At 41.1% G+C, this 24,844-nt stretch overlaps 1 protein-coding gene across 8 annotated transcripts in view; it reads left to right on the top strand.

Annotated features, from left to right (window-relative positions):
- RALYL (RALY RNA binding protein like) overlaps positions 1 to 24,844 on the top strand; it is a 305,642-nt gene that overhangs the window by 117,759 nt on the left and 163,039 nt on the right. The window contains exon 2 of one of the 8 annotated variants that reach the window (XM_048507678.1): positions 18,319 to 18,497. The exons of the other annotated variants lie outside the window; for them this stretch is intronic. The gene's annotated coding sequence lies outside the window, so the exon portion shown is untranslated. The remainder of the gene's footprint in view (positions 1 to 18,318; positions 18,498 to 24,844) is intronic. 8 annotated transcript variants of the gene reach the window in all.

Below are 24,844 nucleotides of genomic sequence, written 5' to 3'. Positions count from 1 at the left end.
TGTTTCTGGCACAGCGTCAATCAGACATCAGCTACTGCCCAGAGAACGTGTGTCTGCTTTAATATAATTTCCAAAGCAAAAACCAAAAAGCAACATATACAGTAGAAACAGAACTACTTTGGAAGAAGGCAGAGCTGGAAATGATGGAGTGGCTGTTTCCTGCTGCCACTGAAAATGACCTGAAATTAAAATAATTATATAGTGTATATTTCGATACCAACATCAAATAGGACTGAAAATTGAGTGATGTTTTAGAAAATGGTGCAGCCTGCCTGATGTGAATAATATTAATGGTGAATGCAGCTTATGTTTCCTAGTGATACCTTTTCTTATTTTCTGTAGAATTTTACAGCATACCAATATATGCTGTATATCAATACTTCTTGCCAATCAGCTCACCTTTGGCATATGCTCTGTAGCCTGCTTTTTCAAGGCTGAAAGTTATTTTAGGTGTTTTTCCCCCATTGCCTTTTAATTCAACATCCATTGTATATAATTGCAGGGAGATGATTACACTCTGAAGAATTACAATCAGACCCAGCTTGTTAGAGTAAAAAGCTCTAGTTGTTAATCACAATCATTTAAACAAAAGCTAACCCCCACTAAACACAGATGGTGCGTTGTTGTGACTTCGAATTCCCCAAATCTTCCATTGTCATTGTTGCTAAGAGAGGACTTAACTGCTGTGCTTCTTCAGCAAAGTGTTTCTTATGAATGATAACCATTTGACTTGATAACCTCTCCATTTAGTGACAGCTGCATTAATCTCCTCTAAAGAAAAGTACACCTTTATTTTCATCCCCTGGGAAGGAAGGTTGCCATCTTGGTAGCACCCAGGTATATATGCAAAACAGCAGTTTTTGCAATGGCAAAAGGCTACTGTCACTCTAAAAGATAGCTACTCTAAAAGCCTATTGTATGACTCTTTTGTTTCATGCTATTATCGTCAGACAATTTACCTTAAGTAGAAGCCTTTCTGTACCTTACAGGAACAATCTGAAGGTGACTCATCTCAGATGTCGCTTATAGCTTTATATCTTATTCTACTTGAGGGCAGTCTGGGCTGTGGATGCTGGAATAGAGGAGGTTGGTAGACCAAATATTAAATAGAGAGGAATGTCTACTTGAAGCATGGTGTTTGGCCAGAATGGAGTACGTTGAAGTAACAAAATGGAGTACCCTGCTTAGCAAAATCTTGCCTGATGGTATGGGTACAAGACAGGCATAGGTGGGGAGGAAGAAAGGAGAGGTTTCACAGTGACTTTCATTACTTGAGCCGTGTAATCCTAAGAAGAGTTATCTCCTTCTAAGCCCACTGAAAGGACTGTAGCTAAAGGAAGCCTTATTAGGTATTAATTAGTGCTGTCATTATGTAAACAAGGAACTGTCTTAAAAATACACAAAATATGTATCTATGATGCAAGAATGACTTTTTCTTTAGTTGGTAATAGAGGTTTAGAAGGCTAATTGATAATGTAAGTTTAGAACAGCCCATACATTCCTGTTGAGGAATGAGCAGTAAGGTTGCAATAAGTCATAAAATAAGCAGCTGCTTGTTGTCTTTTTCAATGTTACTGACCTAAATAAAAGGCAGCTACTATACATCAAGGGATAGGACAAATCATAGCATCTGTGCCAGGCCTTTGGGCAAGGACTGTTAACAAGAATTATGAACTGAACAATATATCACTGCAATCCACTGCATGGCCACAAACCGTGCACTGTGGCAAAACAGATAAAATGCATATGTTTGCAATGAATCAGTTGCAACACTTAAGGACTTGAGCCGTGTAAGCCTGAGAAGAGTTATCTCCTTCTAAACCCACTGATTCCAATGGACTCTCTCTTCCCAGTAGAAGGACATAGTCTAATGAGAGAGAGAGAAGAATAGTGGAGGTGAAAAACTGGCTTCAGATGGTGTTGCTGAGAATGTTTTGGCTTCTTGGACCATGGCCTGAGATTTTATGAAGATGAACTTCTTGCAAGTGATTGGTTGCAGTAGAAGGACATAGTCTAACCAGTAGAAGGACATAGTCTAACCCAGTAGAAGGACATAGTCTAACGAGAGAGAGAGAAGAATAGTGGAGGTGAAAAACTGGCTTCAGATAGTGTTGCTGAGAATGTTTTGGCTTCTTGGACCACGGCCTGAGATTTTATGAAGATGGACTTCTTGCAAGTGATTGGGATAAATATTTTTTGCTGGGGGGGGTTATAAACTTGACCAGGAGGGCTTTAAACAGCTATTTGAAGGAGGGAGACCGTATTCTTGAGGGTAGGAGTTCATCAAGCGCTAGACGTAAGAGTCCACATGTTACAGAGAGAACTGAGCAAATAGTTCAAGAACCCAACATGCTAAGGGAAAAAAGCCTTAGATAAGGAACCAGAGGGAATGACCCATGGTCTTAGATATCTCTATATTAATGTGCAAAGCATGGGAAATAAACAAAATGAACTTGAACTCTTAACACAGAAATGCAAATATAACAGACATCACTGAGACCTGGGGGGATGAATCTCATGAGTGGAATATAATAATTGAAGGGTACGCTATTTCAGAGAACTAGGAAAGGAGTAGTATTGTTACAGCTGTTTGCCAGGTAACAATAAGTGATTTCAACTCAGCAACTTAATGAGGCGCAGGAAGCAGGCGTTCTTCAAAGCAAAAGGATTTTATTGCAAGTGGTGGTCGCAGCTCGGTCAGGAGAGAATCGTGCTCTTGCAATGCAGTGCAAGAACTTTTATTCCCAAACTGCAGAAGGGGCAGGAATCTGGGAGGTGAGGGGGCGAGTCCCTCACCCAAACACCAATCACAACAAACAACACGCAAACAAGATACATTTACAACTTCTGAAAGAGTTTACAAAATCTCGCTGTCAGGCGTCTTCCTGCAAGACCTCGCACAGGTGCTGAACGAAAAGCAGATAACGTCCATTCAGGTGGGCCCGTTGCCACACCCAGCTAAGTCCCTTATCAGATAGCTGTACTCTTAGAAATACCCTGGGGCTCCCACCCAGCATCACTGTAACAAAGAGAAGTTCAAATTGTCCAATGGAGGTCCCTGCATGTCTTCCAACAGCTGGGGGGAACTTTTGGGTGCTGGCAACAGATTCGATTTGTAAATCCAAAGAGGGTCTTTGTCCTTATCAAAGAGTCAGCTGGGCGTTGGTCTAAGCTGCATTCCAGAGCCAACGTTCTTGTCCCTTAGTATCAAACCTTTCTGGCCACTGCTTTGGCCATTAGACACAAATTTCAAAATAACATTTCTAAACTTTAAACATTAGGGAAACCTTAAAGGATAAACACACATACTTATAGGCGAAACTTTACATATACTTATTGGCAGGGCTTGCTTAAATCTAATAAAACCTTAACCTAACTGAAGAACCTTGTTAAACTAAAATCCTAAGCTGCAGGCATAAACTCAACTAAGAGGGGCTTTTATTACATCTTAGAATGACACAAACAAAAGGGAAACCATTATAGCATTGGCACAAACATACATATATGTTCTTTGTGAACCTTATGGAGGCTTCTGATCCACACAAGTCTCCGTGTCCGGGCATGGAGCCAGTGTAGCTAGGCAACCTGACTTCAGGAAAATATTTTGGTTATTTTCCTGGCGGTAACAGTATTAGCACTATATGTCAGGGATGATTACACCTGTGAACAGGTCCATAACTTAAATTCTGGAAGCCAGGTTGAAAGTATCTGGGTAAAAACAGGGAGAGAAACAACAGTGATGTCATTGTGAGGGTCTATTATAGATCCCCAAACCAGACTGAAAGCTTGGGATAGTTGACCAAACTTTCAAAAAGGAGAAAAGTAGTATAATGGGAGATTTCAGTAATCCTGATATTTGTTCGAAATCAGACTCTACCAAGACTATTCCTCACTTCCCTTGCAGCCAATTTCACTGTCCCAAAGTTGGAAGAGGCAACAAGGGGAATCAGCTATTTATCTGATCCTAGCCAACAGTGACGACCTGGTTAATAAAGTGGAAGGGGTGGGATCCTTAGGTGGAAGTGGCCATGTTCTCCTGGAGTTTCTTATAAAGGGGAAGTGACCATGTTCTCCTGGAATTTGTTATAAAGTGTAGTCAAGACAAATATACTAGACTTCAAGAAAACCAATTTCAGCAAATTTAGAGAACTACTGGGTGTAATTCTGTTGTTAAGAATACTAAAAGAGAAGGGATTGGATGATGCATGGAAATTTCTTACAAGTGAGATATTGAAGGCATAACTTCAAACAGGAAGAAAAGCAGGAAGTGTCTAAAGAAACCAGGATGGATATCTAAAGAACTTACAACTGAGCTAAGATTTGAAAGGGACATGTACAAGAAATGGAAAAAGAGGGGAATTACCAAAGAGGAAATCAAACAAATTACCAGGATCTGCAGGGGAAAATTCAAAGTTAAAGCATCGAACAAACTCAGGCTTGCCAGAGTTAGAAACAATTTAAAAGGACTTTTTTGGTTATGTCTGTGAAAAAAAGAAGAACAAGGGAATTACAGGATCACTGTGTGGAGAAGAAGGGATATAATAGTACCATTCTATTCTGTATTGATCAGACATCACCTGGAATACTGTGTCGCAGTTCAAGAAGGATATTGAGAAGCTGGAACAGGTCCAGAGGAGGCCAACCAAAATGGTAAAAGGTCTGGAATCCATGTCCTATATGGAGTGACTTAGGGAGCTTGGTATGTTTAGTCTGGAGAAGAGAATATTAAGGGATCACATGATAGTCATGCTTAAAAATTTGAAGGGATGATATGTTGAAGAGGGAACAAGCTTGTTTTCTGCTGGTCCAGAGGCTTGGACACAGAGTAATGGGTTGAAACTGAGATAAAGGAGATTCTACCTAAACACTGGGACAGTAAAAGCTATTTGACAGTGGGATACCCTGCCTCGGAGGGTGGTGAAGTCTTCCTCTTTGGAGTTTTTAAGCAGAGGATGGATCTGTCAAGAGTGTTTTGAGTGTGTATTCCTCCATGGCAGAGGGTTGGACTCGATGGCCTTTGTGAGCTCTTCCAACTCTGTGATTCTATGAAAGAGTGTAACTCTGTTTAGGATTGCACAGTGAGTCTTCTCGGCAGCTTTATTCAGTGAGGGCAAAAATGCATTTGGTTATTGCATTTCATATAACATGAGAAAGTATTTGGGCCCCCAGAGCCCAATCTCATGTTTAACACTTTGCAGGAGTACCCTGATATAACTTAAATAGGTTCTTGTTTGCCCTCAACTCAGCATAATGGAAAACTGTTAGGTAGTAATTAGTGCTGCTACTATCATTCTCTTGCTGCTTACTAGCTAATCCAAAATTTTTGCCTAGTTGATTGGTACTTCGGCTTCTGCTGCCTTATTTTTACCTTAAGCTTAATCTTTGGATTTTGATCTTATTTGTAAAGAGACTTTAATTTTTATTGAAGCATTGCTTCTTCTTTTTTTAAGTTTCCAGTCTTATCAACCATGGTCCAGTACCAGTGGTGGGATTCAAATAATTTAACAACCGGTTCTGGTGGTAGGATTCAAATAATTTAACAACTGGTTGTTTTCAAGCACCATTTTAACAACCGGTTCTGCCGAAGTGGTGCGAACCTGCTGAATCCCACCACTGTCCAGTACCCACCCAACAAGATTCATGAAGGTTAAAATAGTTTGCGTATTCAGATTTTTTCTAGTACGCAGAAGTGCTCATGTACAGAACTGACCTTCAAAGGCACAGTTGATCAATGGATAGCATAGCAGCTAGGTTTGCAAGGCAAAGTTGCTGTATTTTTTTCAGGCACAACAAATAGTTTACTAATGAAAGAGGACTTTCTGCTAACCTAAAAAGTCATTATGCAAGGCATATTCACTTGAAAGTAAGTCCTGTGGAGTTCAATTTGGTTTACTCTTAAATATGCTGGATTTCTGCCTTGCTACATTGGTTTCTAAGGAAGCAGTCCTAAGCAGATCTTGGAAGTAACGCTCATGTTTCTAAATGGGGCTGACATCTAGAAAAGTGTCCTTAGGATTGCAGCCTTAGTGTTGCATAGTAAATATCTTCAATTAGCAGCAAAGATACTCTGCATTTACTTATAATGCTGGTTTCATTAAAAAGTAGCAAGTTGTTGCAATTTAGGAATAAATTTTGTCCTGTTAACCCTGATGAGTTGTACAATCAGTTCCTTTGAATTAGAGCTTATGAAAAGAGCAAATATAATGAGCGATGTTCAAATGCAAATTGAATTAGTTTGTTGCTTTCATTAATTGATCTCCTTCGAATTAATTTTCAAACTTTACGTGTTTGCTTTCTCTTAAAACCTGATTTATTCATGACATGTTATTCTCTTGTGCTTTGAGACAGCCTCTGTCTATTCATGTGTTTTCAATGAGATAAAACTTTCCAAGTTTTAATGAGGCTTCTGATATATGACTTTTAGGGGGAAAATACCTATAGGGGATTATACAATATTGGGGGAAAATGTGTCTGTTTATTAGACTTTCATCAATTTTAGAGTCCCAAAAAAGCCTCCATGTGTGATTTCAATAGAAATGAAATCTGTAAGCAGTACTTAATTTGCAAGCAGTGCTTGTTTGTCTTTTTCTGGCATTTATTATAAGGCTCAAGTAGCTCGAGCAATCTGCATATTATGCAAAACAGTTCTTTGGGGGGGGGTGTGTGTGCGTGTGTGTGTGTGCGCGTGTGCATGTGTGTTTTAAATAGTATTAAATCTAATGTCAACCAAAATTAAAATTGGATTTTATCAGAACAGATTTTTACTGCTGTCATTGCAGGTGACTTGCCCATTTCAAACCATTTAAGGAACACCACATCCCACAGTACCTCTTCTAACTCATGAACTGTGCCCACTGGGGAATTAGACGGCTGCTAGAGAAGAACAATGCCTAATCTGTCCTTCATTGCTAGCATATGGTACAAACAGTCGATGACAGGGATAGTTTGCACTGGAAGTTTGCAGAAGTTAAAGGATTCACAGTGGATAATAGCCACACCACTGCTCAGCCAGTTTGTACTGGGTTGGTGGAGGACAGTATAACCAGGGAGTGTTCGTTTTCTTCCAGCCATATTTCTTGCTAAGTAAGCCAGATCAATTTCTTCTTTCAGCAACATCTCCTAGACCAATGGTTCTCAACCTTCCTAATGCAGTGACCCTTTAATACAGTTCCTCATGTTGGGGTGACCCCCAACCCTAACATTTATCCATTTTACAGATGGAGAACACTGATGGAGAGAGTCTTAGGTGGCCCCTGTGAAAGGGTCCTTTGACCCCCAGGTTGAGAACCACTGTCGTGGCCGAGATCAGTATAGTGCTTCACTGATCTGATGTTGCACAATATTAGTGTAGATGTAGGGGGAAAGGGGGCCTTGGTATCATCAAGATGCTGTGGAGGTTAGACAGGCATCAAGCATCCTTGCCAAATAGTGGCCATATTTGATAAATCCCCCTTCCCTTATCAGCTCTCCTTTGTACTTAAATAGTACATTTCTCAAGCATTCTGTTCCAGGTAAAGATTGCCTCTAATAAATCTTCCCAACAACCCACAATCAACATTCTAGTATCCTTGGAAAAAGCCATACAGCAGTCCAGGGAATAGTCATGATAAGCTAGGGATAGAGTTGTCAAACAGATATTGTTCTCTGTTGTTATGGTTCCTGGTTTCCAGGTAAGTAACTGATGTAACTCTCTTTCCATTTGGAGGCCTTGTTGCGTATAGTGCCTAGGTCACATCTCATAAATTCAATTTATAAAGTCCAAAAGTGAGCAGTTCCTAGTACGGAAATGTAGATGACCCACTTTAAAGACAGTGAAGAATGTGCATTTTGGTTTTTACAGGACACAAGAGAAACCCTCAAATTATGAACAGCTTACAAAACTGTTTCACGTTTCCACTTTTAGCAAAAGACACCTAGCAGTGTTGTGACTGGAGAATGTGGTAGGAACGGTCTCAGTAGTTTAGAACTAAAATAGAACTAAAGTAGAACTAAAATAGATAAATAAAATATAGTTTTAGAACTAAAATAGATATTTATACTTCATTACTCACAATGGAAAATACTTTTGATTGTCTGCATTAATGGATACCTTTCCAGAAGACATACTACTGGTTGTATTCTAATGATGATATTATTAGAAAGCAGAAATAGTAACAGGGTCACTTACAGTCAGACCCCATAAGCTCCTTGGTTAGCTGTGTTCAAATTCAGGATTACTGAATCCTGCAAAGATAAACTGTAGGGTGTTGGATAAGATGCCAATATAATCACTGTGATTATATATTTTAAATACCCCACAACTGTTGGTGGAATGCAAGTTTTCAAACCATGCTTTTCAAGGTTGCCTTTTGACATTTTTCCCTGCTTCCATTCCTGAAAGGCAGGTCACGTACATCGTTACAACAAGCTGTTGAAATGCAGTTGCATGAAGTTGTTGTAGCCTTGGGAGAAATGCCTTGGATTTTTCCCCCTTTTGTTCTGGACCAGTAGTTTTATTTTCTAGTGGGGGGGAAAGAGCTCATTTTAATGGAAGGGGAAAAGAGTGCTGTACAGAATAAAGATTTTATGAGCCTACCTAGGAAAGATGTATTCCAGAATGACATTGTAAAATGGGATCTAAAGACTTTTTTCTGTAAAAATACAACAGATGGTGTTTTTAAAAGTTTATTATGTATGAATTTTGAAATAAAAGTCCATTTTACATCGTAGCCTTTTACACAGATACAGTACAATGCGATTTTTAAAATGCTGACTACTAATTGAAAAGTGAGGTAAAGGTAATGTCAAATCAGACAACTCAATCCATGTATAGTAATACAAATCGGAACCTGAAATTTGGCAAATATTTTACATAACCTTTTACAACAGAAAGAAGACCTTGCCAAAGCCACTTGCATATGGAAACAGGTTCTTGCGTTGTACTGTCGAAGGCTTTCACGGCCGGAATCACTGGGGTGCTGTGTGGTTTCCAGGCTGTATGGCCGTTTTCTAGCAGCATTCTCTCATGATGCAGGTGAAACGTCAGGAGAGAATGCTGCTAGAACACGGCCATACAGCCTGGAAACCACACAGCACCCCAGGTTCTTGCATTATCTATTGGGTGGGCACTCTTCTCCTCCTTGTTCAGATTTGCTAACTGTATGGTTCCCAGGGCCTTGACTTGGATCACCTAGGCTAGCCTGATCTTGTCAGAGCTCAGAAGCTAAGCAAGATCAGCCCTGACTTGCCTTGAAAACTCCCCCAGGGGTCACCATAAGTCAGATGTAACTTGATGCCCGCCTCCAAATATAGTTTCCAGGCACACCCAACTACCATGCATACACACACAGTTAACATCACAGGATTCTAATAAACTTACTGACATTTTTAATGATCAGTGTTTTTGAAATAATTTAAGGCAAGGGTCAGATTCAGTTTGTCTGAGATTGTTTTAATATTTAATGTTTGCCAGCAAAATTGTTGGAAATGTTTTTTTAAACTTGTTATTATACAACTGAATCAAAATATCAGGTCTCTTGTCTATATCCATCTCTTATCTGTCCAATCTGATAATTTTAGCTAAGACAAATACTGATTTTCTGTGGAGGAAGTTTATTGGTTTAATCTACACATTTTGGGCTGTTTACATGGAAGGAAGATGGTTCTTATGAGATTTATTTTCTAATTTATGTGTCTGTTCAGTTAATTTAGGAGTAGCACAATCATGTTTGCTGATGATTGTGATGGACAAGTTAGGTTCCGCCTCTCCCTAGCAATGACCAATGAATGCTGATGGAAAGTTTGGGGGAGACAGTTGAAAAAACAGCAGTTAAGTGAGCAGTTAGGAGTTGGCAGCTGGAGAGTTGAATGGGGAAGGCTGTCTGATTGAGTGAAGCTGAGGTGAAGATCAACTCAAAGCTAGCTAACTAAAAAAAGTCAATTTATAAGATCTAAGATGTTGGAATAATGAAACAGTTCAAAAGTTCAATGGAAGCAAAATGTTACAATCTCTACTTTGCTTTGTTTGGTGTTAGCTTCAAACCATTTAAAAATTAACTCTTTGTTTAACCCTGTGGGCTGCTTCTCTCAGGTAGGAAGGAAACACACACACAAACACACTCATGAAGGTGTCTATTATGTGTCTATTATGTGTCTATTATAGGATATGAATAAATGTGGGAAGCATGTAAATGGAACAGCCAACCCCAATAACTCTATGAAGTGTCTGAGTATGGGCCTTTTATTAAAAAGGGCTGGCTACCATATCTGCTGATATCTGTGTCTCTCTGGCTCTTTCTACACTGGCCAATAAAAGTGGGGGAAAGGCGGGTTACATGAACCTGCCCACATCCTGACCCCTTTGCACAGCTGGCTGTCCTGTAGACAGCCAGCCCATTGGCCGGGGCACGCACCTTCACACGAAGACACTTCCCCCTCCCCTTTTGGCTTTTTTGTTTTCCAGGCAGGACTGACCCCACCACCCTGGGCCATGAGACTCCCCATTTCATCTGCATGGCTTCAGAAATGGAAACAGGGAAGGGGTTGTTGAGAATGACATTATGTGCGATTCTCTTGTTTTAACGTGGCTCACAGCTGCGGCTGCTCTTCTGCGGCTGCAAGCCACATTAAAGCAAAAGAATCACACATAACGCGATTGTAAAAAAACCATGGTGGTTAAGAAGGGTAGACTTGAATTCCTCACTCCTTCACATGAGTTGTGGACTCATATCTAGAGAATTGGATTTGTTTTTCCACTTCTACTCATGAAGCCTGCAGGGTGACCTTGGGCTAGTTACAGTTCTTTGGAATTTTCTCAACCCTCACAAGGTGTCTGTTGTGGAGAGAGGAAGGTAAAGGAGTTTGTAAGCTGCCTTGAGTCTCCTTACAGGAGACAAGGGCAGGGTATACATCCAAATACTTCTTAAACAAAACAGCAACAATTTAATAGTAACTAGCGGGGCTCGGCCACGCGTTGCTGTGGCTTATTGTGGTGAAATGGGAAAGGAACAGTAGGAGCAAATCAATTGCAGAGGCCAGCAGTACGTGCTCATGGAAACACGCAGACTGAGACTGCAATGTCATTGATGTGTGTGACCGCATTCCTTGGGGGGATGGAAAGGAACCCCTCCCACACATCTAGGTTGGCTGGTCGCGATCCTTGACCTGGGAGTAGGTTGGGTTGGTGGCAATGGGTGTCGCTTCTGAGTAAACCCTCTGAGGGGTGTGACTCAGCCATTCAAAGTATGTCACGGTTGCTTTACCGAGCTTACTACTGAGTAACGCGTGCCTCGGAGGCAACCTGGTTTTCTGAACTGTAACCTCAGTATTCAGGGAATCTAGGCTGGCTGGCCCCTCCCTTCTCTTCCCTTGCATGCCTCCCCCTCCATCCCTTTCCTCTCTCTCCGCTGAATGTATATAAGAGTAGGTGTGTTGTGTGGTAGTAGTGGGTGAGGCACAGAGAGTGAAAGGTACCTGTGTGTGAGGGGGGAACCCCACCTGACGTCTCACACGGCAACGTGTGTATGTGTTTCACATCCTCTCGAGTTATTGCCTATGTACTGTTTTCACTGCTCATATCTGGCCATCTGAGCGAACATTCTAAGGGCACAAACATTCTAAGGGTGACAGTTACACACAGGCAGCTTCATGGCCTGGTGCGCCAGGGAAAAGATGTTTTACCTGGATCAGGTGTGTTGTCAGACAACGGGGGGTATGTAAGAACACAGTCGGGGGAATGGGTAAGTGTCTGTGAAGTTTTCAGAGCGTTTGGGCCAGCAGGTGCGGGGTTATTCTCGAAGCAACAAACGCATGGTTCCATTTTTATATATATAGATGGTAGTAATAATAATGATAATAATAACGGTAATAATAATTCTGCTGTTGGTTCATAGATTCGCATTGAGAAGGTATTATTTGTTTAAAAAAATATTTGTTGCTGTGCAAGTTTTTTTGAAAAAACTGGAATCAGTTAAGTTCAAGAGTCCAAATTATCCTTCAAAACACTTCAGTTCTAAACAGAATTTCAGATTTGTTTTATGATGGAAAGGAAAGAATTAATCTGTAGTGGAGGAGCAAATTACACTTCTGTGATTTGTCACAACGGAAGTATGATTTCACCCATTATCTTGAAGCATCATAGCAGCACCCTTTTAAACAAAAGGCAGCCTCAATGGTGAAACTTCAGGAGCTAATATTTTAACTTTCTGTTAACTTTAACAGTCCTCTGACTGCTCCAATAGGTTGATGAAGTGTTATTTGACAACCCTTTGGAGTCAAAGAAGGCAAAACACAGTGATTTGTATCTTTCAGCTTTGTGATATGGAGGTTAGAATATGCACGAATCCCTGAATATCTGGGGATAATCTGGGGAATATCTTGCTTGTATGAGTATGGTAGCCATATCTGTGATTGTGTGGGAATATCCAGCTGTTACCTATAATATTTTGGTTACGCAAACAGGGTTTTGTGTAAGCAGCTTTTTAACCACATGTATCCACCAGATGTTAATTCATGATAGAAATGGTAAATAGTAGTCCTAAATACTAAATGTAAAGTGTGAGCACTGGGTCATTACTGACCCATAGGTCAGCTGGGTACTCATTTTGCTGACCTCGAAAGGATGGAAGGTCGAGTCAACCTTGAGTCTTAAAATATTAGACCGATTTTAAAAAAAAAGGTTTTTTGAGATGCAAAGACTTGAAAGGAACAAAATCATCTGAGTCTTTTGAAGCAATGAAAACTTATTTTCAACAGAGTCTAATAGGGATGGCAAAAAGGTAATATCCTGTAACATTGCAAAGAAAACTACATTATTATTATCCACTACAAAAAATGCTGCTCTTTGGTTCTCAATACACTAACCCCCAAACTCTAAGCAATTCCACTTGGATTTAAGCCCTTTGGATATTTGTTCCTACAGTTCATATTTAAGTATTTTTGCTATTAGAGCATCTGTTAAGACTGAACTTTAACCTAACTTCATTTATATGCATTGAAAAACTATTTTTCTTTGCAACGATATTATTTCACATCTCTTTTTGATACTTTAGTGCAAGAGTAAATGAGTGATTAAAGATTGAGAAAGTGTGTTGTCAATTAATGTGTCCTTGGTCACCTGTCTGGAATGACTTGCCTGCAATTATAGCTTGTTTGTTTGTTAAAATGATATACCACCTTCCTTCAGTGGCGTAGCGCCAACAGGATGGGGGGGGTACAACGCCCTGGGCAGAGCTGTAGTGGAGGCATGGCCAGGCCATGGAGGGTGTGTGGCAGGGGCATTCTGGGGTGTTCCGGGGCAGGCAATGCTGTGGCAGGAGCGCAGGGCCTGTGTATGCCCTGGGTGCAGTTTCCCCTCGCTCCTCTCCACCTTTCTTCAGAGTACTCAGGATGATCTACAACATTAATCATTTAAATATTTAAATATTTTATTTAAGCAATATTATTTATGTTATTAATTCAACAACAAAAAACAGCAGAAACCACAAAACTGTAGGAACTGTAGGAATTAAGCTCAGTTCAAAAGTGCTGTGGAAGAAAAGTGTTTTTAATTATTAATTTTGGGAAGGCCATCAATGATAGATCTGATTGTGTCTTTGATTGTGAGAATTTGCAGAACTGGGGTGGTGCAGGAGAAATAAATTATACTCTCATGTGCTCACCAACCTTGCTTGACTGAGACTGAGGCAAAGAAGACAGCTCCAGAAGACAATTAGTAGGCTCCTATGGGCACACAAAGTCACTCATATACCCTGGTCCAAGATGATCTAGGACACCAGCTCATTGAACTTCATGTGGAAACAAACTGAAGGCAAATATAATTGCTACCCAGTGGGCAAGGGGTTTTTAGGTGCTTCTAGTCAATTTCATGACTGCCGTATTCTGTAATAGGTGAAGTTTCAGAACTATTTTCAGAAGCAGTTGTAAGAATAGAGCACAAATTCTGTATGACTGGTTTTTGATACTTTTTGAGCTAGAGTTCTTTTAAAGGATTTGATAAGACTGTGTGTCTACTGTTTTCCTATACTACTTTGTTGCTAGTCCTCTCTGGTTGTGGGTTGTTCACAGTTCTCCCTCTCATGTGTGAAGAGCCATTTTATCAGAGCCCCTCTCTACAGTGTTTTGTGCTGTGATCCCATGCTATGCACCTTAATATATAAGGCATGTTTTCCATAGCTAGGGTTTATATACTGCTGGTGGTGTGCTATGATTAGCAGTGAGCAGTGTTATAGCTTAAGTAATGTATCTGATTTTATTCAGTACCCAAAATGGTGCTGACATTTTTAATAACTTGAATTGCATTACGTACAACTGACTATGTTTTCATTGAATTTGATTACATGCTGATTGCAGATGTTCTTCAAAGCAACTCAATCTTGATTATAAGTAACATTTTGCCAGATGTTGTGAAGTTAGAAACCAGAGTGTGGGAGCCAAGTGTAGGTGCCAGACATTCAGAGAAATTGAAATGCATCCACTTACCAATTTCAAAAATTAGGTCTTTTATGCTGCTAAGCATTCCATTAATGTTAAGAGGCTTCTTCGGTGCTGTTGTTATGCTACTGCTCTTTACTGCTGTTAGTTTTGTAGCTCACAAAAATGATATGCCTTTTCTCACGCTGTACACTTATTCAATCAGATCCTATTCATCCGACTCCTATTCTAATCAGTTGCATTAGCGGAGGAAAGAGGAAGGAGGAGGACTTCATTTCTTTTAGAATAAAATTGCATAACCTCATTAGCCAATCCGGTCCTATCGTAATTTTATTCAGTTTAAATCGGAAGGCCATGCGTTTTTGTGGCAATTGGAAAGTCACCTTCTGCAAAACATTGGGAAACCATATTGGCACTCAATGGGGAGAATAGCCAATGTTAGAGCATCCTTCTTTTTGTCCCTTATTGGAAAGATAATTTTGTACGAAGAAAATTTGATCAATAGTTCCATCTATTCAAACATGATTGTTCCCTTCACTTGCAGGTTTTTAATATATTAGTACAGGATTGATTTATCACCCCCTTTCCCTCCATCCTGCACAAATCAATTAAATTATTTAGTAGACTCCATTCATTCACCCCCACCCCCTTCAATATCTTCCCTGTTACATTAGAAGTGGCTTTTCAAGTGAGCTTTGAAATAGTGTCCATTCCCCTGAAATTCTTTACTGGCCTTTCAGGACTTCAGGTAGGAAGGAGGTGATTTGCTGGGCACTTCTCTAAAGTGTTATTGAGAAGTTGCCTTCTGTGCTGTGGAAACTGCATAAAGGAATACCTTTTTTCTGTATATGCCATTGGGGGTTTCAGAGGCATTTCAATATTAATTAAACATCATTAGCTTCACAAACATTTCAGATGTGCTCTTAATTTTGTGTTCATTTTGCTATCTCTAGAACTTTCCCAAAGAGCTAGATTTGTGCATATAAATATTAAAGGGACCTTTAATTTTGAGTAGTAATATAATCCAAAATAGCACTAATTGATTTGATTTGATTTCACTATTAATTATGATGGTGATAAAATAGAATAACAGAACAGACCTATGAGAACTCCCAGGAGATTGGAAATCCAATTTGCTTCTTTCCTAGCACCATGGCTGTCCCTGTCCTCCTCCCATGATGATGGCTCTCCTGTCCTTCTCCATTACTGACATAGTCGCTGGCATTCTCAAATGTTATTATTAATGTGGGTGTGGTTATACCCGTTAGTTTCTTCTGACAACCTAAGGATTTTCCTGCAGAACTCTAACTTGTATGTGTGGATTTATATGTATGGATTTGTCTGTTGGTAGAGTCTAGCACTTGGTCAGTCACTATAGGAATACTAAGTATTTGTTATTTTTGTTTTTAAAATATAATGAAGAAATAGAAAAAAATGATTCTATCTGGTAAAACAAATAGTAACTGAGGCACCAAATGAGGAATAGACGTTTATCTCTTGATGATTTCACACATAACTTTCATCACTCATTGAATTCCCTGTGAAGTGTTGACTTCCTTGTGAGAATAAAAATGATAAATTATAGCTAGATAGAGGTTTTGTAGCACCTGGTATCATTTCAAGTATAGCACTTTTCAAATCACTGTGTGATACAGTGATTGGCATGTATTCTAGAGTGAATCTGTCCAAAAGAAGTCTATATGTCTGCTTTTAGCAGAATCGTTTGTGCAGGACTCCAAAAAAGAAGCTCCATAAAGAGATGACTTCTCGTGGGCTCCAGACTGTGCTATGACTTTTCACTTTGAAACTTGCCAAAATTTAAGCATCCAATGGAAGCATCCAAAACCTCTGACAGAAATGTTACAGCGAATAGCCAGTAACAATAAGTGATTTCAGCTCAGCAACTTAATGAGGCGCAGGGAGCAGGCGTTTCTTCAAAGCAGAAAGGATTTTATTGCAAGTGATTTCTTGGCACAGCTCAGCAAAAGGACCTCCACATGGCTGTGCATCAGCCCCTTTATACATTTCCCAGTAACCCAGAAAAGGGGTGTAGGGCAGTCCCACCCCCACAGTGCAAAACCCAGGAAGGGGGCGGTCTCCTTCCATCTAATACAGAGAAAATATCCTAGAACACCAAAGGGAGAAAACAATCCCTTTGCACAGGCTGATGAAATCAAATCCCAGAAGCAAAGCCTGCACCTCCTTGCCTGAGGTGGTTCCTTGGGAGTGTTAGACAAAGACAACTTTAAATGATCCAATGAATTCTTGGATCCTGAAAGTAAGGATGTGAACAGTCCAATGAGCTTCTGGATCCTGAGAGTAAAACTTCAAACAGTCCAATAGCAAAACAGAGTGACATTTTCCAAGGCTGGGTCACCCTTGAGTGCTGGCAACAGATTCGATTAGCAAGTCCAAAGAGGGTCGTTGTTCTTATCAAAGGGTCGGCTGGGCGTTGGTCTAAGCAGCATTCCAGAGTCAACTTCCTTCTTACTGAAGATCGGACCTTAACTGGCTATTTCTTCTATTCTCAAACACAAATTTCAAAAATAACATTTCTAACTTAAACATTAGGAAAACCTTAAAGGATAAACACACATACTTATACTTATAGGCAGGACTGTACATCTACCTACTGGCAGGGCTCGCTTAAAACTAATAGAACCTTAACCTAACTGAAGAACCTTATTAAACTAAAATCCTAACTACAGGCATAAACTTAACTAAGAGGAGCTTTTACTACATCCTAGAATGACACAAACACAAGGGAAATCATATAGCATTGGCACAAACATTCATATGCGTTCTCTGTGATCCTTATGGAGGCTTCTGAACCACACAAGTCTCTGCGTCCGGGCATGGAGCCAGTGTAGCCAGGCAACCTGACTTCAGGAAAATATTTTGTTTATTTTCCCATCAATAACAGAAATAAGTTAAGATGGTCAAATTTTGGCAAGTTTAAAGACTTTTAAAACGTATTACTGTTGGATGCTTTGAGCTTTGGACTTATGCAAGTAAAAGGTATTGTTGGCTTGAACTTTGATCTTTGTCAGTGCTTTTAAATCCAATATTTTATTTTAAAGCATCACTCTGGCCTATTATGTATGTTATACTTGCCCCATGGCCGATGGCTTTGCAGTGGGGTTCCCCACAACTTTCTGTCCTTATCTGATAACCCATTGAAAAGCAAGCTGACATAATCTGCCATTTTGCCTGCCCAGTTGATTTCCTCATTTCCTTCAAAACTACTTTTTGGCTCCACCCCACCTCCCCTGCTCTGCTTCTGCCTTTGCTGATGATCAAGAGAGCTTTTTTTAAACTTTAAGCACATGGACCAAATTAGATGTATCAAAATAATTATTTCTGTATTATTTCAATGAATCTAATATGGTTCATGTGCTTAAAGTTTAAAAAAAACCTCGGATCATCAGCAAAGGTGGAAGCAGAGCAGAGGAGGAAGGGTGGAGCCAAAAAGCCTGAGGAAAGAGAGCCATAAGGCCATCAGTTTCATTTTCCCTGTGAAGCCAGGGAAAAGGTTGCTCTTTGCCTGCTCTCACAAACCACAGAGATCATCAGATCTGCGGCACAGTAAGCATGAGAGGGGAGGATGAGGCATCTATAACAGAAACTCTGCCCCAAAGAGAATCTGCCTCCACGGAGAATAGATCACGATGGGGTAGTCACAGTTCTTCGGAGCTCTCTCAGCCCCACCCGCCTCACAGGGTGTTCGCTGTAGGAGGGAGGAAGGGCAAGGAGATTGTAAGCCCCTTTGAGTCTCCTTACAGGCGAGAAAGGGGGGGGGGGCGTGTAAATCCAAACTCTTATCTTCTTCTAAATCAGTTTTTCCAGTAACCTTATGGTTTGGTGATGAAGGATTATATTCTGGTAAAAAAGATCTTTTTTCTTTTACAGATCAGGCTGGTCAAAGAATATCACTAAGAGAGCCTGAGCCCTCATTCCATGCATAGATGAGGAACTCCTGACTGGGCTACAAACTGGGCTTAGACAGAGGACTATAATTCCATATGGGCCCCTGATGCATATGGGCCCTATCTGTGACTGAAGCCTTGGGTAGAGAAAGGAAGAGCACGGTTTGTATAGCAGAAAGGCAAGAGGGAAGTGGTACAAAGTTTCTCCCGCATACATGAATTTCCCTCCCTTCTGTCTCAGAAAAAGGCAGCAGAAAAGAAGGGAATGACTCTTTTACAGTATTCATTAAAGAATATTTATTTTGTCACTAGTTCCTGTTTCATATTCTTTGATTATTCGGACTGTAAGTGTGTATTTTATATAGATGCTTTCTTTGGGGAACATGGTTAATTTTGCTTTAGCTCTTCGAAGCTGAAAGGGAAACCTTAAAAAAGAAATGAAACTCACTGTGCTGTGTACAAGAACAGACAGATCGTACCCTGAAAAAAATTACATTAAAAGCCAAAATATGGCTCCTTTTTCTGTATTTTAAGTATTGTATTGAATTTTACAGGGTCATAGCCTCTACTGATTTTAGCAGAGATAAAAGCATTTTGAAGACTAATTGTTAGGAAAATTAGTCTGAACATTGAAATATGCCCATAAAATGTTATCACTAGCATATTGTAATGTCATATTTTAGAACAGATCCAAATATCCCATTTTTAATTTTTCAATCTCCGCAATTCACTCACAGACTTTGTGTTCATTCATAACAACAGCCAAGACATGAAAGACATGTGATGGTGGACGAACAGTGTGTGACGATGGTCAGCATTATGCAGATACACTTTCTGTGATAGTGAAAGATGACAGACAAAAGAGGTCACAATGTCCTTCCTACCACATCTTGCAAAAGAGCAGAAACAGGTGTTGGCCCTAGAGTGCCAGTCTTCGGTCCTATTGGAAGGGGGCCAAGTCAAAACTACCAGCCCCACTGTGAAGGCAAACTCAGATGTAGCCCACTTCAGATTGGTGAAGTCAGCTTGGCAGACAAATAGCACCTGGAGGCTACTGCCATTGGCCTTTCACCTCCTACCCTGTTCAGGTAAATACAACCATTAGAAACAATGACCCAGCAGGTCCATACAGGCTCTATGACTGTCTGCCCAGCAGCGAGGAAGACTGGTGGAGGCCAAGCTGCTCAGCTGCTACACACATCCAACACAGGACTGTGAGTACTTCTGTATAGATAGGCATAGCAGCTGCAGATGTCACAGCAACCCACCGGGCATAGAGGAGGGCAGCTTGGTGGAAGCTGCTGACATTTCTGCTACTGATGCACCTGACCTGCTTGGCTGCCATCCCCATCCAGTTCAGTACATAAGAAGCAGGAAGTCCAGCCCCCAAGAAGAAAAAAGAGAAGCAGCAGAGTCATTCTGGCTGCTAGCTATATGTTTACATGGATTGCTCTGTGTCAGCATATCACTAGCTCTTCTACCACTTTCCCCTAGTATTTAATTGACTGAGGATTGATAGGAGTAGTATCTGTCTCTTGCAGGTGAACATGCTCTTGTTTTCCTACTGCCCTGGGTGGTATTCACATGGTGTGGGTCTGGTGGTTCTCTGTCTCTTATCATTACATCATGGAAAGAAAAGGTCTACAGAGGATGATGGCTCTGGAAAGTGAAGTTTTCTCATCCTGTGGATCGTAATGGTAACACTCTGATGGTGTGGGAATAGGGGAGAGGTTAGCAGCATCTTCTATGCTGGGAAGCTGGAGGATGGGCCTCAACCAAGACTGCCTAGGGCCAAAGTCCCCTTTTTGAGTCTGAGGGCACATTTGGAATTCTGACATGTCAGGGTGGGCACAGCAACAAAATGGCTGCCACAAAATGGCTGCCACCAGGGTCATACCTGCAAAAAACACCAATCTTGCATCCAAAACCATGTGGAAACAAATCTATCACACGCTGAGAGATGCACATTCCATCTCTGTTGAAGGCATAGCTATAGAGACAAGCTGAAATATTGGCAACCCTAGTCACTAGGTCTAGATATTTTGAAATATATACAATCACAATTTAAATCAGTAATCAGTCAAACTAGATTTAAGTCACCGCCCACAGCCCCTAGAGGATGGGGCGGTATAAAAGTTTAAAAAATAAATAAATAAATAAATAATTCTCCCTCCTCACATTTAGCTCCTTGTTCAGATTTATTCTACTCCAACAATCTTCTATTAATTGAACTTCATGAAACTTAGCACTTAAGAGGTAAGGGGTTGATTCTGTGTAAATAGATTTGCAAAGGAACAATGGGATTAATGCCTTTTCCTCAACTCTGTATGTTTATTTTATTTTTACTATGATAAAGAGGCATGTTATTTCTGAAGACACAGATGCAGTTTTGAGAATTGCAAAACTAAGCATCTGTAATAATATCTTCTAGATATAAAAGTTGCCCAAAATATTTTTACAGAAAGCTCTGAAAGAGCATGACATTGTTAACGGATTAATGACGTTAATTTAGCAAAAAAATTAAGCCTTGCATGAATATACAACCTCATGCTACTTAATTAAAAACTAATCCCTATTTCAATCAGTTTGGGACTGTAATGTATCTTAAACAAAAAACCATTTTATGTAATTTTTCCCTGGAAAGCATTTTTGTATTAAAAAATCCAATTTAAATTTTTTAAATCCTATTTTTTATTATTTTAAAAACATTGATTTTTTTAATCTGCCCTGATGACAGTGGAAGAAAATCTGGAAGCTACTGGAATTGTCTTAGAGATACAAGAGCCCAGCCGTCCACGGGTCCTCTGGGTGCTGCCTGCACTCACCTCATGAACAAACTTTTGCTTCCAATGCAAACAGTAGAGGATGGCTGCATAGTTAATCTATGCAAGGATATTCTGATTTCCTTTATTCTGGCACTGCAACTGCCACAATCATCCTGAAAGCTGTGGCCTTTAGTGAAACACTTTGGTTTATTTTTAGATGAGTTATGTCTGCCACAAACACCACACCTGAGCTTCCACTGGAAATATCAAGAGGGGTAGCAAGCTCTCGCAATACTGTGGGCCATGATGTTCTATCTCCCTTCATCATCCTGAACTTGGTGGCCAATCGTGTCAATCGTTTCAAATGCCAATCGTGTGATGAGTTAAGCCTGCCAAGACAACCAAAGCAAAAAGCAGCAGGAGGCAGGAAAGAGTTCTGGAGTTAACCTTTGACAGCATGTTGCCATTCACTTTGTTTTAGGCCTTGCCACTCCCATAATCATTATATGAAGCCAGTCGCTAATTTTGAGATGCCTAGATGTATTTTCTACCAGACAGGTGCATGCTGCTATTGCCATATTAGATACTTCTACTTGCATGAACTCCAAAATAATTTTTGAAATCCCACAAATCGTACTCTTCCTTGCAAGGTGGCTTATACAAGTCCAAAGCATGGTTTTAATCCAAACTTGTCCAAAGCAGGAAAGGGGATAATTAAATAACTTTTTTGGGGAGGGGGAAACGGGGGAGGCCGCACTACCAAAATGCAGCTCTAGCTTTGAATGCAAAAAACTTGAGACAGATTGTTTTGTGGCTAAATAATATCTTGCCCCCACCCAAAACAAATCTATTAATTAACAGCTGTTCTTTTAAGCGGGGCATCTATAGAAGACTTATTTTTCACCCTCAAAGCCTTTCCTGTAAAGTCTCAGATGTATCCAAACAGCAGGTCTATCCAAATGTGATTACTTCTGGGTCCTACTCTGCCCACCATTCCCTGTTTGCTTTTCTTCCTTCTTTGGGGCAGGGGAGGGAGAAATTAGATTTAGTCTGGATCTCAAAGCAATGGGCTCTCATGACATGCAACAATGGCCCTTTCTGCACAGCCAAGGGATGGAGCCTGCATCGGCATTAATCATGCCGATGCAGGCTCTGGGGCCATTTGCACATAAGCTGCGCAGCTGTTGGAGCAGGCTCCGCACAGCCCCCTTGCCTCCTGCTGGCAGCCATTGCTCTGCTGTCACTCTGAGGAGGCCAAGGGACACGCCCCCATGGCCAGAGTGACGGCTGTAGCTACGGAGGCCAGGGGGCTTGTCCCCTGGGCTCTTCAGAGCGACTCAGCCAGCAGGAGGTAAGGAGGCCTTTGGGGCCGGGGAGGGGAATACGCCGGTTTCCACCCGCTGCCATTTGCTTGGCAGCGGATGGAAGCCGGTGTTTGCAGAAAACCTTGTTCCCCAAGCGAGTTTCGAAAACACCATTTTGGCCAGAACAGAGCGCCGCTGCTGCGATTTGGCAGCGGCGCCTGTGCGAAGGGTCCCTGCCAAAACGGTGTTTTACTGGCCCGACATCGTTGCTTTTGACCCGTGCGGAAAGGGCCTATGTGTGGGTGTTAAGTGCTGTCAAGAGAAGGAAATGAAGTCAAGGAAGAAGGATATTGCTCTGGGGAGTGGGGAATGGCAATGTCTCCATTTTCAATTATCCTGGACACTAAAGTACACTCAAGCAACAAATAGACTGAGGGGACTGTTTTCCAGTCCTTACCTATATTGTTTGCCAGCTTGAAATCGCACAAGGTTTGAAAACAATGCTAGTCTTCCAGCCCAATGGAGGTCTGGAAGGTGGGGTTGGGCAGCTCCATTATGCAGCTCCTCCAGGCAGCACTAAGCTCAGCCCATCTCATGCAGCTTCAGGCAGGCTGAGCCACATACCTGTTAACCCCCATTCCCTTCCCGCAACACATACCTCTCACCAACTGTTATGTCAAGGGTTCTACACAAAGACCACTCTGGATTTCATCAATCAGAAGTGTTTGTTGAAAAAGGACACCTGAAGCCAGTTCTGAAGCAATCCCCAATTTTCCCCAGTATAATTCCCCTGACACCACCCCCCACCCTACCCCATTCCCATGTATGCAGAAAGCGGCAAAAGTGTGTGAAAGCTGATGTCTCTCTCCCAAGGTCAGGAGGGAGATGGGGAGCCATCTGGTCAGAGGAGGAGAGCCAGAGTTGCCACTGTTATCTATGTCTCAAACAAACAAAGAGGAACAGCAGGAGCAAACAGCAGAAAGGCCCCAGTTCAAGATAACTGTTAGCATTCCCAGACACTCTAACATTCTGCTCCCCTTAAGGCCCTCTCCCCCCCCCCGACTGATGGGGTTAAGCCCTGTGATTTGCTTTGATCAGTTTAGGAGCTCGAACAGCAGAACTGCCCACCGATTTGTTGAACCCAGTGGGGTAGTCAGTCCATGCCACCAAATACTGGAGTTGCCCTTGGTGAATGCAAGAGTCCAGGTTCGCCCTCTCCCCCCACCCCCCCGAAGGTGGCACTGTTTGTTCCGGATGCTACTGGTCGGGGGAGGCTGCTTTCTTCAGGAGGCTGCAATGAAACATGGTGTATAGCTCGTAAGTTTTTAGGAAGGACCAGTTGGTAGGCAATGGGATTTATTACTCTGCTAATCTGGAATGGCCCTGAGTCCTCTTGGAGATTTGGCAGGGTAAAATGCAACAAATAAATAAATACTAGCCATGCTTTACCTGCTTAGCTTCCAAAATCTAATGAGATTGGGCTAGCATGGACTATCTAAATCAAGTCCAGTTAATTACCTCACCAAACCTTGTTGTCCATCTGACACTGCCACCACTGCTGTACTTCCTTTTGGTGGTCTCCATTTCTTCCAGAGGTTGCAGTTCTTGTGTAAGCTTTCTTCTTTCCATATTGGCTGGATGCCTTTCTTAGAAATGTTGATTTTTTTCTCATGTCATATCCACTCATCCCTTTGAGCCTTCATTTTTGTCTACAACACTTCCCTGTTGTTAACTCTTAACATATTTGACTTCTTTGAAACTGTACTCACCAAAATCACTGATATCCTTCCCTGTGCTTTATTCTTCTTTCCGTCTTTGCCTCTTTTGCTGCCTTTGATGTTCTTACAGTTCAATTTTAAACAGAGATATACTTTATTGACCCTTCTGACTGCAATGTACTTAAAATAGTATAACTGATTCGCATTACACTGGTCCATTCCTCCCAGCACAAAAAATATCTGGAGGACATCTTAAAAAGAGGTGGCTTCTTGATTTTACTCCGCACATCCAAAGTAAGGTGTCCTGGGGACGTCTTTAAAAAATGCTGCCTCATTTGTTTTCCAGACAGCACAGGTGTCAAAGGAGGAAAGAGGCTTTTCCCCACCTGGCTATTTAAATCTGTGGTCAGTTTCACCTTCCTCTTGCATATTTTGGCAGATTCCGCATGGGCCAAAAACAGCAGTGTGAAAACAGTGAAAAATGGTTTAAAATGGTGTAAAAGGGTTTACACTGTTTTCACAGTGCTGTTTTTGGCCCATGTGGAATCCACCTTTGTGTGCTTCTGAAGGGATTCTCCCTGCCTCCATTTGCTGAAGTTTATCTCAGGATGTTTGGTCTGCAGGGTCTGATCCTGGGTGCCTTTTCAGCCAGAAAACTATATAGTTGTGCTCAGCTCTTCCTTCCAATTCTGGCAATATATACCTAAATGTTTTTCTTTTTT

The sequence above is a fragment of the Sphaerodactylus townsendi genome, linkage group LG09 (assembly GCF_021028975.2).
Source record: "Sphaerodactylus townsendi isolate TG3544 linkage group LG09, MPM_Stown_v2.3, whole genome shotgun sequence".
Classification (NCBI taxonomy): Eukaryota; Metazoa; Chordata; class Lepidosauria; order Squamata; family Sphaerodactylidae; genus Sphaerodactylus; species Sphaerodactylus townsendi.
The sequence above is the reverse complement of the archived record's forward strand: the minus strand, read 5'-3'. Positions and strand labels throughout refer to the sequence as shown.